The 16,189-nt window shown below is 33.4% G+C and overlaps 1 long non-coding RNA gene across 1 annotated transcript; it reads right to left on the bottom strand.

Moving 5' to 3' along the window:
- Window positions 1-14,239: 14,239 nt before the first annotated feature.
- On the bottom strand, window positions 14,240-15,905 carry LOC128194092 (uncharacterized). Its single transcript, XR_008245401.1, has 3 exons — window positions 15,752-15,905; window positions 15,448-15,664; window positions 14,240-14,828 (listed from the first exon to the last, which is right to left on the bottom strand). It is a non-coding gene; the product is annotated as an uncharacterized LOC128194092 (long non-coding RNA).
- Window positions 15,906-16,189: the final 284 nt, after the last annotated feature.

Below are 16,189 nucleotides of genomic sequence, written 5' to 3'. Positions count from 1 at the left end.
ATATATGTAACAAAGCTTTCAGGAAATGGAATACAAATGTGTCGTTCTTTATAACTTGTAGGGTAGTGGTATTAATGTGGAAAGTTGTCGCTAGCACACATCTTGTCGCATAAAGATGAGAAATATTAAACAAGTCAATGTAAGGTGCTTTCAAATAGCTTTTCCACCAAGGTTTGTCTATTGCACTAAAAATAGTATTGTATTTAGTGTCAGAATTTGGTCAACATGATTTTTTTTTTATTCAAACAAGTATTGGTGTAGGTCTAGGTTCACAAATCAAGCAATGTCGAACACACTAGTGAAAACATAAGTGAGACATTCAATAGTGTTATTATTGATGTAAGAGGTAAGCTAATTATAAACTTGTTGAAGGATATCATACTATACATGATGAATATATGGACAACATGTAGAGAAGGTAAAATGATTATAAAGTTCTATGTGCCCTAAAATCCACAAGAGATTTCAACTAGAAGCTAAAAAATTGAAATATTGGATCCCAAGGAAATATTTAGTTATCTAAACTTATTTGATGATGTGTTTGTATTTATGTAAAGGTAATAATTTTTTATGTCTATATTTATGTGACAGTTGATCAGGAGAAAAATTATTTGAAGTACAACACGTTTCCATCCTTGTAGACAAGTACATGAGTGAACTTAGACACCCAACAATATATTTACAAGAAATGGTTGATCACTGACATCCCTTATTGCCATGCAATTGCTACCATGAAGTTCTTGAACCTGAATGGAGAAGATTATATACCTCATTAGTTCACACACTCAACTTCCTGTTAATGAGCAACTTTTGTGGGAGCTTACATCCTTCCCTGACTTATTCCCCTTGGATAAAAGGGGGCTATCTAGGAGACTAAAAAAGAAGAGAAGGATGGAATTTTGGGAGTTGAAGAAAGATGACACCCAATTAAGAAAGGGTGGACGATGAAAAAAATGCAGTAACTATCATGAAGTTGGGCACAACAAAAATCATTGTCCATAAATCCCTTAACAACCACTTGAACCACAACCCCCCTACAGACACCCACTTCTCACAACTGACAGACCCACCTCAACACCTCTCAAAAACGCGAATTCATCATACCTAAGAGACCTACCACCATATCCAACTCACCAATCTCACTCATCCACCAGCATATGGCTTCACACACAAGAGTGAGAAACTGTAACTATAGAGAGGACATGTATGACTTTTGAAGTTTATTTTGTGATGTTGGATAAACTTTATAATGTATTTGGGTCCACTAGCTGGATTTTGTATTGTTTTGGAAGAATTAGATCATATGTATTTTGGAGAACTTTATTCTGAAGCTAAAAACATGAGCTAATAATGTATGTTGTCCTCAAATACATTCAATAATACAAATGTTATTATACATAGGTTCTACTATTGTATTGTATGGTTATTATGTCAAAGTTGATAGGTACTATTGTTATTTTGACAAATTAAGAAAATGTGTTATTACTATTCTTTTTTATCATCATAAAAAAGACTAAATTGAACATACTTTTTTTTATAACTAGGACAACATCGAACAAAATAATACACATAAGGAACATGATATTCATTCATGTCTTAACGTTACAACCATTGCATTCATTCATTATACAACAATATCATACAACCTTAAGATAATATAAAAAATACATTTGCTTCATTCATAGCCCCAAAATACTACACCTATCAACACACTTACTACACAACATATTAATATAAACCATCAATTTTTCAACATGAGAGACAACAACACTATGTTAATTAAACCAACAACATAAACCACTCCTACTAATAATTGGACCTTTTTATTCAAAACCTTCATTGAATTCTCCAGATTTTATATCTTCTTCCTTTTTCTGAGAATAATATAATCTCTTTCATCTACATTTTCATAGCACATTTGAAAATATTATACTACCCAACATCACACTATGTTATCAAACACCAAAATAAAAAAACCTAACATTAATTTTCAATGCCACATTTTTATTATATAAAACATTACCCAAAAAAATGGATCAATGAATCTGACTTTGTTATTAGCAAAACCCTAAAATTGCTTATCAACATTCTCTACATTTCTTGTAATTTTTAGAACTACAAGTTCTCCACAATCACAAATATGTGCTAAGCCCAAACCCTTCACCCACCACCATAAGAGGAGGAACTACAACTTTGCAAATGAGTCTTATAATAAGAGGAAGAAGATTGGTCATAAGACATACCCACCTACACGTCTTTAGTTGGCCAATGAAACCAAATATCTTTTTTCAGGTGAAGAAGATAATCTTTATTTCATAAAACCCTAAAAATAATTTCTCTCCTTCTCATTTAGGGTGTGTTTACTTTAGGGAGATGATTTGAGGGAGAGTGAGTGGATGAATTTGAGAGTAAATTTTTTGTTGTTTATTTGAGTGGATTTGGAGGTGAGTGAGAGTGAATTTGGAAGTAAAGTTTGTGAGAATTACTGTAGAATTTGACCGATGTGACAGATAAAAAAATGATTTAATTGATAGAAATTGAAGATTACCAAACTACCCTTAGTAATATAAAATGATAATTATAAATATTATATATAATTGTAAAAATTATTATAAAGAGAGAAAAAATAAAAAATTAATTTTTAAAATCCCATTATTGTTATTCACAAATCTCCTGAAATGAATATTCTCTTAATTCTCTAAAATCATTCTCTTAATTCTTCACAAATCTCCTGAAGTGAACATCTACATCTCCCCTAATTCCTCACAATTTCATCTTCTTCAGCAGTACATCAGCAAAAGTGAACATACCCTTAAAGACAAAGAAGAAAGACACACATCATTGCTTATCAATAAAACACGTAAGATAAAAAAATTTCATGTAACACAATTTTGTCAACCTATATATCGTGTGGTTAACCATTAAAATGATGTTACGTTGTAAGGATTTAATTAAACAAAATTAACAAATATTATGACTAAATTAAAATAAAATATTAAAACCAAATTAAAAAAATTTAACAAAAATTAGGAATAAATCATTATGTAAGCTTCTTTTGTATTAAAAGAAAAAAGATAAATGTAATTTTACATAATAAAGATACTAAATGTACATAATTTTTTAATTAAGAAAAATGATGAAATATGGAGAAAAGATAGAACTTTGGCCACTGCTAAAGTATCTAAAAAAGGAAAAAAAGTTCAAATATTGATGCAGTTCTGACACATCGTACTTGCTTTTCCTCTTGGCTTCTCAAACTTCCCTGTCACTCTGCTATCCTCTGCTTCCATTATTCAATACTCTTCTCTTTCTGCTTCTTATTTTCTTCCTTTTTGCTTCTTATTTTCTGATGTTCCACCTAACATTTTCTCCCTCTTATTCAATGAAAATGTGCCACAGTTTCTTCATCAACTTGCCGTGTTTCTTTATTGCATAATATGTGAAGAAGTTACCAGTGATAAAGAAATTAAGCTAAAGTTTCAAGAATTTTGAGTTTCTCACGTTGTGGTCTTCAGCAAAATCTATATATATGGTGGAAGGAAAAAGTCGCAGGCTGATGTTTTTGATGTTGCTGGTTGCAAGTTACTCTTTTGGTATGCCTTGTTCCTCTCTTCTTTCATTCTTTTCATACCATTTTGGTTATTTTGTTCATTGGTTGTGTCTCAGTGTCAATCATGAATATCTTGAGTTTTGTCTTTTTTTGAACTCTTTTTTTCTTATTCTGGTTTTTGTTTCAGTGCTTGGTTTGATTGCTATATGCTAAGATATATGGGGAAAAAATTAAACTGTGGTGAGTTTTATGTATTCTTTTTTGGTCATTAATATTTATAAAATAAAGAGACTTTTTAAGGAGAATTCTATGATGTCTTTTTGAGTCTTTTTTTCATTTTAAGAGAACTTAATCCTATTCAGCACTCACAGAAAGTATATTTCAACTTTTGTTCTGTTTGGAAAAAACAAACATGTTTTCTTGAGTTTCTTGACATGGCCGTGTTTGATGGTCGAGTTTTCGAGCTTTTATTGTCACAGCTTAATAGTTTTTCTTTCAGTTTCTCCATTTTAGTGCCAATAAATCTGCACTGAAGAGGATGTTTTTCTTGGTTCTCTCTGCATACTTTTTTTTTATTCTTTTACTGAATTTTTAAAATGCTTTAATATAATAATTTTTAATATATTTTGAAATTTTAAAATTAATTGTGTAACAAGAGTTACATGATAACAAAAATATATATATATATATATATATATATATATATATATATTTCTTGGTTGAGACAAAATTACTTAAGTAAACAAATCACTTAGGCTGTGTTCACATGGGGTTATTTTACGGTTAACGATGATTTGGGAGCGATGAAACGAAGTGAAAGTCGTGTTCGTTTGATAAGAACCGCGCGGAAGGAATGGGAGGCAATTGCGGGATGAGGACCTTTTTCGTCACCCGGGGGAAAGCGACGATTTGGAGGGATCCTAGACGAAATGTCTCATGTGCCCCTCAAACATTTCCAAATTCCATGCATTGAAACCGAAAATTTGGCTACTGTGCATCTGAGTTATTCAAAGCTGTAAATGGCAGAGATTCCTGAGGGTTAGCTTATTACAGGTCTTCAACAGTGAAGATTCTCTTGAACAGTGAATATTCGCTTCAACATAGACGATTCTCGCATGCATTAGTCACACAATACAGAGGCACTAGCTTTTGACCGTGTTGAAGAACTATTAATATGTGCTGCGTGTGTGGTTGTGGGGGTCTTAATTAATCCAACCATGACAGCATTCAGCCAGGAAGAACACCATTGTGATGTGCAAGTGAAGGAGGTGCTGCAACTGAGTTTGAGTGCGGAGGAACACACAAAGGTAACGTGAAGTATGATTGTAGTTGTTTACGTCTGTGCTGTATTTGTTCATTATTGTGAGTTCAGATTTTGGTACGTTCTGTGCTTTCTTTTGTTATGCAAAGCTACAATTTTGTCGTGTTGAAGAACATCTTAGATTTATTGAAACACGTGATAGCTATGAATAATTTTGTTTCGCAAAAATTGGTTGGTTTTTTCGCAAATTTTTTTTTTACATTATCAAAAGGAACTTAAAAAGAAGAGTTTGAGAGTGGTAGAGAGTAGAGACAGAGAAGAAATAAGAGGGTAGTGGGAGAAGAAGAAGAAGAAGAAGGACTCTAATCCAGCAGCACTGTGAGGTGTGGTGTGAAAAAGGGTAAGTACGTAGTAGACATACACCCGATCAACCTCAACCTAATATGACAGCCAGTAGCCAGTTCACCCCTTCTCAATTTCTTTACAAAACTTTATTTTACAATTTCAATTTTAACTTAATCATCATATACCTTTTATTTAATATAAAATAATATATTTGCAAAATATGAGAATTTGAATTATTTAACAAAAACATACAAAGGCATATAATAAAATTGTGCATCTAGCCGTTGTTGGGACCGTAGCATTCTTTGTGATGTGTTGTTTTTCTATAAATTAAGAAAGGGACACAGTATATATGCATCGGGAATTTGTTTTATTTGATTATGAATTAAATAATAATTAATTAATTTTGGTGTTTGATGGGTGGGTGAATTTGTTTTATCAGAAAAATACATATTTGTGATATTTACCTTTTCTCCAGTTGTATGTAAAAAAAAATGTGTTAGTTTATATTATTTAATTGTTTTATTTGTTCAAAATCATTTTTGTTGATTTGAGATTGTAGAGTGTATTTTAGTTCAATTAAATATATATTTTGAACAATTTAAAATCCTAGAAGTGATAGTTCTCCTGTATGTAATATTATGATATTAACAGGTTTGGTGATACCGTATTAGTTGATATACATAGACAAGAGGTGGAACGTCCATAATCAGTGATTGTTTGACTACATTGGTTGGAGTTTCAGTGAAATCTTTCGCCTTTTTATTTGATCATTTCCACTACACAGATCTTCAAGAGGTAAGTGTTATTGTTTGTTTGTTTTTAATTTGAAAATATGTTTGTTTTTAATTGGAAAATACGAATGCCTTTTTAATGTGTTGTATAATTTTTTTTGCTATATTTTGAATGAATATATGAATGTTTTACTGTATTTTGTTTATTTATTATATGAATATATGATATATGAATGTATTAAAATATGAACAAGATATGTTTAATTAAAATATCAATGCATGATGTTAATTATAGTATGATTATTTCTTTAAGTAAAAATAGATGGAAGAAGAATTAGATTTGTCGTACTTGGACCGTGAAGATATAGACGACGATGTGGTTGGTGTAGACTTTAATATAGTCGCAATGTTACATCAACAATTACAAATAACAACCTCAATGGCTGCACTAACAATGTTATGCATTGTTTGTCATGCCTTGAATATATTGAATATGTTCTCGAGTGATGCAAGCAGTGTTAGCAATTTCCTTCCCGACAAAGACCGTCGCAGACAGGAGTTAATGTCGTACCTGGTGCATACTACTCAGTGTCGTGACATTATTCGGATGGGTCCAGAGGCATTTATTAATCTTTGTGAGAGATTAAGATCAACTGGGTTAGTTAAAGACGTCATTCGGTCTACAGTGGAGGAACAAGTAGCTCAATTTCTTTATATAGTTGGGCATAATGTCAAGAATCAGAGTGTCGCATTTTTCTTTCATCGATTTGGGGCGACGGTAAGCAAATTCTTTCATAATGTGCTGGATGCTATTATAACTCTAGAATCAGAATTTTTAAGTCAGCCATCAGGAGATGAGGTTCATCCATATGTGTTGAACAACAATCGGTTTTATCCTTACTTCAAGGTAATGATTTGAATGTGTTAGTCAGACTGTGATTTTATGAAAGGATGTTAATGTTATGCAGTTGTATGATGACTTATTAATTCAATGTTTAGGATTGCTTAGGGGCCATAGATGGTACTCACGTTCGTGTAAGGGTGCCAAGAGAAGATGCTCCAAGATTTCGTGGTAGAAAAGATTGGCCAACTCAAAATGTGTTTGCCGCATGTGACTTTGATATGAAATTCACATACGTTCTAGCTGGGTGGGAAGGCACAGCATCTGATTCTAGAATCTTAAAAAATGCTCTTGATCGAGATGATCCGTTGGTCATCCCCCAAGGTAAGTCTCTTCATTGGAATATAATGATTGAGAATTTATTATAATTAATCAGTACTGATGTGAACATACCTATAGGAAAATACTATCTCGGCGACGCTGGATTTATGTTGAAAAGTACGGTTATGACACCATATAGAGGCGTCAGATATCACCTTAAAGAATTTTCTCGCAGAGGACCACAAAATGCACGAGAGCTCTTTAACCATCGACATTCATCACTTAGAAATGTTATTGAAAGAACATTTGGTGTATTGAAGAAACGGTTCTCTATCATTGCAAGTGGCACTGAACCACATTATGAATTGGAGACGATGACGGATATTATTTTGGCTTGTTGTATCCTACACAACTTTATCCGTGGAGTTGATAGGGATGACCCATTGCTTAATGAGGTTGATAACGAGTTAAATGAAAGGGAAGAGCAGAATGTGTCATCCTCTCAAGTTCGTGAAGATGATTATAGGGTTGGTAGTACTATTAGGGATGCCATAGCGGATCAAATGTGGCGAGATTATCAAAATTCTTAGTTATTGTAATTAATATATTGTTATGACTATATGATTTGAATATGCCATGCTGTTACTTTTATGTTTAATTGAACTTCACTTCTTACTGGTTTCTCTATCAAATAGGTTTAATATGGACAGGGGTAAGGGTGCTGCGACTGATACCTCTGGTGGTATGAGAGAGTTTTGCAAATGGACTGAGGACATGGATGCAAAACTTTTGCATTCTATGATTGAGGAGAATCGTTTGGGGAATAGGATTGATGGTAGTTGGACAACCCAAGCATACAATAACATGGTTCAATTCCTTCATAATGCTGGTTATGTTTATGTTACTAAAGCTAATGTAAAAAATCGTCAAAAGGTATTGAAAGACAGATGGCGGGAGGCTCATGACCTCTTTAGTGGATTGAGTGGCTTTGCTTGGAATAGTGTCACTATGAGGTTTGAAGCTGAAGATGAGGTTTGGGCTGACTTAATTCAGGTATTTGTTAAACATTGACTTTTGGTACATTCTTAAAATATATAACTTCAACCACTAAAGTTTTCATGTACGTTGTTTCAGTCGAGGCCAACTGCATCAAAGTGGAGAGTTACCAGCATAAGACATTATGATTTAATGGTGGAGTTGTGGGCTTCTGATCGAGCTACTGGGAGTGGTGTTCGGACCGCTCGTCAAACACGTCGTCAGATTACGCCTCGTGTTAGTGTTGATTTGAATCAGAACATTGAGTACATTCCAAAACAACCTGACTGGACGACATACAGAGACCCAACTCCAGCATCACCTCCTCCATCTGTAGATGAATATAGTCCAGGGAATACTCAATCTGTGCCTTCCGTTCCATCTGGTGGAACTTCATCCTCAAGAGGCTCCAAAAGGAAGACACCGCTGGTCGATGTCGTTGATTCTCACTTTAGTGCATTGAGGAGCAGTCTGGACGGTTTCACTGATGCCCTTACCTCTTCAAATGTGCATCTCGGGGTCATTTCTAATGCAGCCGTAGAACAAGTTTCGACGATGAAAGATAAGAATGAAATATTACGTTCTCAAACAGAAATTCTTCGTCGGACCCCGAACTACACATATACAGAAGCTGACATTTACGATATGCTGAGTGGGATGCAGATATCTGATGAGACTTTGTTGGAGCAATGCTATGACTTCTTATGTGCAAATCCCACATGTGTGAAGAGGCTGATGGGACTTCCACTGCATAAGCGGTGGAATAAATTATGTAAAATATCTTCGGGGGGAAATTGATAGGATGTGTTAGATCACTACTTGTATTAATGCTATATTAATAAAAAATTAATTTCAATCAAGTATAATTTAATTATATTTTTTAAATTATTTTTAATAATTATTCCAAATTTTTAACTTTTAATAAACATTTTTACAATTAAATATAACATTAACAAATATAATTTTATATTACTTTAATACCTAGGGACATTTTGGTAATCTTCAATTTTTATCAATTAAACTAATTTTTTAAAATCGTCACATCAATCAAATCCTACACTAATTCTCACAAACTTCAACCCAAAATTCACTCTCAATTACCTTCAAATCCACTCAAATAAACACACAAAAAAATCACCCTCAAATCCCCTCAAATCCACTCAATCACTCTCCCCCAATCACTCTCCCCCTTAATGACACTATACAAAAAGGATGGTTGCTTTACTTGTGTTTCATGCGACTAACACTAAAGTGAATATTGTAGTGTTTGAATGAGATTATGCATTTATAATTTTGATCTTAAGTAGGTCAAAACAACTTTAAACATAAACTTAACTGAAAATGCTTAGATGTTTATCATACGTGTCGTCACTCAATTGAAAAAAAAATATTATGAGTTGCGTAAAGTTTTTAAAAGTTCAATTTCTTAAAGAAAATATTTTGAAATTTAAAATTTTATTTTGGAGTATTTTTTTAAGCTAAATTCAATTTTAATTTTTGTATAAAATGTGTCATATGTAAGGTTGTGTGTGAAAGAGAAATATATATACCCGATTCAAATTATGCTAAGTAATATAATTCAATAAAATCTATTAATATTTTTATCTATAAAGTAGTTAAAAAATATTTTAATATATATTTATTGGTGTAAATATTATTATATTAATAACATATGTGATCAAATTTCTATAATTTGATTAATAATAGTATTCTTTAATATAATATATTTATATAATATTTGGTAATGTATTTGATTATTATATTAATTATCATATATATTTGTTTTTTATTGATACTATTTGATATCAATTTCGATATTATTTATTTTTATCAAGAAATACATACTCCTTTATATAGTTTAAACCCTTTAGTTATTCTTATTTATGTGAGATTTTTTCCATTTTGATTCCCTTTTTATGAGAATCCCCAATTGAGTCCTTATAAGTGCTAATTTGAATCAATTAAGCTTTGCTGTTAAGTTTAGTTAACAGAGTTAAGTTTTTACACAGGTGGGAGGATGACGTAGTAATTTCTTTAAATGTGGCATGTTTAGAGTTGAAACATGACATTTGGTCATCTTCTTCTCCTTTTTACATCTTCTCGCCATTCCCAATCTCAATCTTCTTCTCCATTCTCAGCACTTTCTGTAAATAGGTACACTCCCCTTCTAAAGCTACCAATCCAATAATCCTCCTTTCTTTAACTTCAGTTATGCTCTTTATTTTTCGCGCATTCGTTGGGTTTTCATTTCCTCTGTTCTGTTTCATTTTTCTTCTTGGTTATTGTCGAGGACAACAATAATGGGAGCGGTTTGTTCGATTGGCATGGTGGAGAGAAATGTTGAACTTGGAGGGAAGAGTTTCGGCTTTTCTAGGATGCTTATAAAGGAAAATAGTTTTGTGAATCGTGATAATGGTCAAGGTAGAAAGCAAAAGAGGCACGACTCTGGGTTTTACAAAGAGGAGCTGTTTCGTGATTTCACGATTTGGGCGAAGGAAAAAGTTTTGTGATTTGCATCCTATGTGATTGTGGTAATGAAAAAACCTTAGTGGCTATGTGTTGCTCTGATAGTGTGAGAAGCTCGAGGTGGCTGCTCTCGATTTGCAGGTCAGCAAAGATGATGGCTCACGATAAAGGAGGAGTTGCTCCATCATGGTGGTTGGAAGATGAGCAAAGTTGCAATTTAGGGTTTCTGGTGCGAAGAGATTTGGGGACTTTCTGTGTTTCAGGTTTTGTAGGTTGCGAGGAAGTGTTTCGCGATAAAGGAGATGAAGCGAGGAGCTGCGTCTCGCGATGGCTTCTTCTTGCGGTGGCGTGAGGGTTTGCATTGGTGGTGGAGGGGACAATGAACTCTAGTGACTATATGAAAAATTGGAAAAAACAATCAGAGAGGTTCACAAGCATATTACTCTCACGTCAGCATGTCACGTTTCAAAAAATTGACACATCAACCTCCTACCTTTACAAAAACTTAATCTCGTTAACTAAATTTAACGACATGGGCTCAATTAATTCAAATTAGTACTTTTAAGGACTCAATTGGGAATTCTAATAAGAAGATGATCAAAATGGAAAAATCACACATAAACGGGGACAACTAAAGGATTTAAACCCTTTTATATCTACTTTCTTTAACATGTAGATTCTTTTCTATGTATCAGTCTCAATACATCCATTAGTATTCCTCAACCATTTAGATTTAGCTATGAGTGAAAGTTCATGCTCTAGATTTCAATAAAAAGAAATAATTATATTGATTTTTTTTAGATTTCATTAAATTTAGAAAAGTGTGTAATAATAATTTTAAAATGTGACGTTAATTTATTATTCATTTGAATATGTTATATATATATATATATATATAATATTTAAAATATTTAATTTAAAGGTGTGTGGAAAGATATGCACATAAAGTTATTATTTTTAAATATTTTATTTAAAATGTGTATAAGAATTTCAAAAAACCTTAGACAACTAAAACTAAAAGAATAAATTAAAAAAAAAATTAGTGGTAATTCTATTTAGGCATAATACCCAATTTTGTCCCCACTTTGGTTCGAAAATCTCAAGTTAGTCCCTTTCTAGAAATGTGAGTGCAATGGATCCTTACTTGTAATTTTTTGAGTCTAATGAGTCCCTTCCGTTAAATAGAAGGAAACGGAGTTAGTGGGCTGATGATGTGGCAGTACTTATTGATTACGTGTCAAAAGTCCAAAGTGTCTTCCTCCGAATGTGTGTGTTTCTCTGAAGTTTCGTGTTTCTGAGTTTGTTTCTCCACTTTCCTTCCACCCATCTTCCTTTCCTTTAAGATTCTCAATATCTTGAAATCATAACAATCCAAAACCATCTTCCTCTTACTCCCTTCACTTCCACACTCTCCTCTATTCCTTCTTCCACCATCTCAATGGCCTCTCACCCAAACCAAACAGGTTCTCCCTCTCTCTCTCTCTTTCTATATTTCTTCACTCTTCTAAATTTTTCATTTTTCGATCACCCTTTTGCTTGTATCAGGAACGGGAGCTGACGGGCAAGGAGAAAAGGACCCCCCATCGTCGATCCCAGCATCAGCCTTTCAGAATCCACTTTCTGAGATATGACGGGCAAGGAATGGGAACTCTCGGCGACGGCGACGACGACGATCTCGACATCGAGATTGCGGAAGTGCGAGCTTGCCTCGTCAACGAAGAGAACGAGCTCGGTGAGACCCCTTTGTTCACTGCAGCTGAAAAGGGTCATCTCCATGTCGTGAAGGAGCTTCTCAACCATTCCACTGCTCAGACTGTTTCCAAGAAGAACCGATCGGGATTTGATCCCTTGCATATTGCAGCTAGTAAAGGCCACCACTGTATGTAGTATCTCTCTTTCTGGTACTTGTGTTTCTTTGTGCTTCTTTAGTTAGTTATACGAGGAGTTAAGTTATGAACTTATGAACATATGCTCTGCTGCTTGAGGTTTAGGAAAGAGACTATAAAACCTGTAAAGTGAGCAACTCATCCTTGAAAGGAGGAATTTTAGGGTTTCGAGGATGTCTTTGGCAGAGGGGAAGGTTGTTTTGAAGGTGATTGGGAAATTGTGCGAGGAGAGGAAGGAGTTGATGGTGGAAACTACCGTTTGCTGGAACTGGCGGTCTTTGTAGAAATCGAGAGTGGGGCGTCCGCCGACGCCAACGGATGAGGGGCGGCTGCTGACGTCGGAGTCGCGGGAGGGGTACTGGCGGCGGTGGAAGTCGACTGGAGTGGGTGGCGGTGGAGGAAGGAAAGAGTCCTTGGGTTGGCGTCGTGCGGTAGGTCTCATCCTCCCCCAATTTCTGAATAAAATCCTTTCTTCCCTAATTTATTTCCTAATTAACCAACACACGTAAGCACATTTTTTGACATGTAATCAATAAGTACTGCTACATCATCAGCCCACTAACTCTGTTTCTTTCTATTTAACGGAAGGGACTCATTAGACTCAAAAAATTACAAGTAAGGATCCATTGCACTCACATTTCTAGAAAGGGACTAACTTGAGATTTCCGAACCAAAGTGGGGACAAAATTGGGTATTATGCCTTCTATTTAAGATCATTGGTTGCATTGTCATAGAGTTAGTTAGAATTTGAGGATTTAATTGCAACTATATATATATATATATATATATATATATATATATATATATATATATATTTTTTTTTTCTTTCTTGCAGTTTGGTTTCTAAAGCCATGTCGGTCTCGTTTCTTAATATAATCATATTGTGTGACATTGGAATGGTTGAACCACATGTTAACTTTTGACAAATATACTAAATCTTATAAAAACAAAAACAAATTTGAAGAGTAAAAATAATTCTAAATTTAAAATATTTAAGGCGTATTTAAGGTTATGAACCACAAATTATATAACTTAATGAGGATAATTACTAAGGTTGGAATTTATAAACTCAAGTCAAGGAACATTTTCTAACTAATATTTTTATTGCATGACTTTAACACTTAATGAGGATAAATACTCTCTTTTGAGGTTGAACTTTATGAACATTTTTCAACCAATAATTTTATTATAACTTCAACATTTACACAAAAACTCACTAGTTCTAATTCTTTAAAAACAGTTCTAAAATGCAAGAAATATTAATATCTTAATTCTTTTACTAATGATTCACATGAAGGATGAGTGTTAGAATGACCGCAAAATATAAAATTATGTCTACAATCATACAAGTTGTTCAATTCCAAAGACCAAGTTATAAAAACATTTTGCAATGTTTAGAAACAACTTAAAATATAAATAATCAAATCATAAAACATAAATCATAACAAAAGAACACTGAGATAACAAAAGAACACTGAGAATCGATGAAAAGGGGAATTAACTACTTTTAAGCATTTGGTGTTCAAAAAAATCAATGAAAAGTTATTATGAAGTTTTTCCTCTCACATCTAAGGTTATCAAATTTGGGAGTTTACCTAAATTCGTGAGAGTCGAGTAAACTCAACTCATAAACTCGTTACTTCATATGAAAAAATATTATATAAATAATATCTTAATTCAAATAAGTCTACAAAATTATATAACTTTAAATAAATAAAATTTATAGATATATTGTTCATAAAAATAAATATTGTAAAACATAAATACTTGGACTATTATCATTAATTTTGATGCATTTCATTAAGGAGGTGAGGCGATGACATGACCATGGAGAAAGATAGGGGGTGCTAGAGATAGTGACAATCAGATCATGAAATCCTAAACCCCATACGACGTTTTTTTTTCCTTTTAAGCTCGCAGAATCGCTTCAAACTCGCGATTCTACACGATCCTACCGATTTTCAGAGTTGATTTTATCTAGTTTACGCAGAAAGAGTTTAGAGTTAACTCGGAAGCCATGTCTGGAAACGTAAACTCGAGTTTATGAGTTAACTCGAGAGTTTGATAACCATGCTCACAACAACTCTCTCAAGTACTCTGAATTGTTTTCCCTCCAACAAGCTACTTCAACACCTTCAAATTTCAACTTTTAAACAACTTCCAGAAAATGACTTCTCATTGTACTAGCATATTCTGAAATGACTTCAAGAACTTTCATTAGTCTTTGCTTGTTCTCGGAGCAAAATGAGAAAATGAAGCAGATGATTTCCTTTACTATCTCTTACTTCTCCAAACCATTTAGCCACCAAAGAATAACTATCATCCAACATCATGTCATAAGTAATGTCTTCAATGCATAATGGTGACACACCATACAACTCTGCTGTTTCTGCAGAGTGAGAGAGTACTGTCACAGATCAATTTCATAAGCTCTTTCGAAGAAAAAGAAAAGGTGTGTGATGTATGCATGGGTTCAACATTTATTGAACCTGATCACACTTGGTAATCAACCATGTAACTTTGCTAACTACATTTTATTAAAAATTCAATGTGTAGAGAGGACAACCAAGAAAGTTTCTTCAACCCAATCAAAGAATAACCTTGTTTTACTATCAGATAACATATTAATCATCACAGTAATATAACCAACATATTCCAACCTTACAACATGATAAGAAATATAGGTACAACTAAAAGTTATCCGTTAAAATGGTAAAACACACGACCTTAATTAACTTCAAATGTTACAGGAAAAGAATGAATAAAAACTATCCAAGGAGGGAGCACCATGCAAGGATGATGAATCACGATAACAATTAAACTTAAAATGCTTAACTAGAATGGTTTGAATCATAGATTTTGAATCTGAAAAAAATCTAGTGAGAGGAAGAAATCATGATAACAATAATACAAACTCAGTTCTCTAATTTCTGACACCAAACACATCCAAAATCCAGAGAATAATTTAAAGCTACCAGAGGAACAGGAACAGGAAGAGATGCATTCACCTTTCTTAAACCAAAGAACATCATCCTCGAACTTTCTTTTATTAGCTCTTGATATCTGAAATATTAGAACAAGGCAAAATTATTTGCGAGAAAATTATTTCTCCTGGCGAAGTAGTTGCAAGCTTCTGAAGCAGAGAGCAGAGGAAACACAATTCTGGAACGAAAACATAAGAACAAATCTGTTGAAGGAGACAAACAGGGTTTGGAAACCATTGACCTAGGGTTTTAAAAATTGAGAAAGTGAGAAACACTGTTGCAAAATCAAGAACGAAAGAGGAAAAAGAGTACCAATTGGATGACCCACCTCAATAACAGGGACCAGATAAACGGAGTTTCAACGGGGTTTGGAAAACTCCAGTATTTGTTGTAAGAGGTTATTATAACCTTCATTAATAAACTCCTGCTAAAATCAATTTTTTTTAAGCATCAAATAAACAAAGCTCATGAGATAAAAACAAATCAAGAGAGTCAATTAGCATGATAAATAAGTTATTGCCACACTTGCGTTGTTTTTGGAGGTAGAGTTAGTGTTATAACTTGAAGATTTAGCTGCAACTTAATGTTTTCCCTTTGTATGACATTGGAATGGCTTGAGAACATTAATGAACATGTCTAGAACTTTAACAACTCTCATAATTTAGTTTTATAAAAGAACCACTTGATCGATGGACGAGGAGGAACATAAGCTCGTGTGTGATGAGGGTTGAATGCGCTAACATAAAGACTTCCATCAACAATAAGA

The sequence above is a fragment of the Vigna angularis genome, chromosome 9 (assembly GCF_016808095.1).
Source record: "Vigna angularis cultivar LongXiaoDou No.4 chromosome 9, ASM1680809v1, whole genome shotgun sequence".
Classification (NCBI taxonomy): domain Eukaryota; kingdom Viridiplantae; phylum Streptophyta; class Magnoliopsida; order Fabales; family Fabaceae; genus Vigna; species Vigna angularis.
Note: the sequence above shows the minus strand (reverse complement) of the source record. Positions and strands in the feature narration are given on the sequence as shown.